Genomic DNA, 1,285 nt, shown 5'->3' with positions numbered 1-1,285 from the left:
GAGACGCAAGAGGGAGGAGATATGGGGACATATGTATATGTATAACTGATTCACTTTGTTATAAAGCAGAAACTAACACACCATTGTAAAGCAATTATACTCCAATAAAGATGTAAAAGAAAATGCACATTTCTAACTCGATTGTGTGGAGTGGTTATACAACTCTACACATTTAGTAAAAATCCTTAAATTGAATGTATTAAACAGGTGAGTTTTATGGTATATAAATTATACCCCAGTACATTTATTTAAATGCAGATTCCTGGGCATCACCTAAGACCTTCTGAACAAGAATCTGTTGGAGTGGAACCCAGCTATGTCTATTTTAACAACTTCCCTTGGTGATTTTGATGCCTGCTGAAGTTAGAGGTGCACCTGGTAACATAGGTGAATCATAAAATATTAGAGTTGAGTGGGAAAAGCAGCAGTGAGATTTAGAACAACACTTATGTAAATTACAAATCCGCACAGATTCTGCATGAACACATACAAACAAAAAAATATGCATTGGTTCTCTTGGAATTGTTGGCTGCAGTAAAGATAGGAGACAGAGAGAGGGAGATTGAGAGAGAGAGGCCAGGGAGCATGCCTTAGGGGAGAGGCTTTTGAACAGTTATCAGAATGTCAAGATTCTACCTTTAAACACATCAAGGAGAGAAAGAATCCCTTTAGTCACTTTCCCAGTGTGCCTATTCTAGTTTTAAGTTTGTTGGTCTCACTGTTTAACAGTCTGTTCTTTCAATGCCACGCAAGCCCAGAACTTCCTGATCTATCATGAGAACTTCCAAGCTTCAGCAACAAAACCACAGGGCAGAGAGTGTTTATGGCTGCCTACTGGAGTGACTCCCCAGGGAGAAATGAAGCACTCAGATCTCAGGTTCAATTGAGTCAATTCTCCACTGATTGCTTTCATGCCTCAAAAAAAAAAAACCCACATTTAAATACTTCCAATTCTGAACTGTTTGCAGGAAAAAATCAGGACAATTAGTAACAGGAAGCATGTATAAAGAACATGCAATTAAATCTATTGGGTTATCATTTATGTCTAATCTTTCTGAGCATAAATCATTAATACAGACTGCAAGAAGTTATCCCTCTTCACCAGAGGTTGAGGACTTCATCAGGGATTTTCAAAGTGTGGTTCCCTGACCAGTTGCATCAGCATGACCTGGGAACTTGTTAGACATACAAATTCTTGGGCTCCATCCCAGAACTAGTGAATATAACCTCTGGGGGTGGGACCAGCTATTTTGGTTTTAACATGCCATCTGTGTACCTCGGGGGC

This window comes from Neophocaena asiaeorientalis, unplaced genomic scaffold (genome assembly GCF_003031525.2).
Source record: "Neophocaena asiaeorientalis asiaeorientalis breed wild unplaced genomic scaffold, Neophocaena_asiaeorientalis_V1.1 scaffold604, whole genome shotgun sequence".
NCBI lineage: Eukaryota > Metazoa > Chordata > Mammalia > Artiodactyla > Phocoenidae > Neophocaena > Neophocaena asiaeorientalis.
This window is presented reverse-complemented; position numbering follows the sequence as displayed.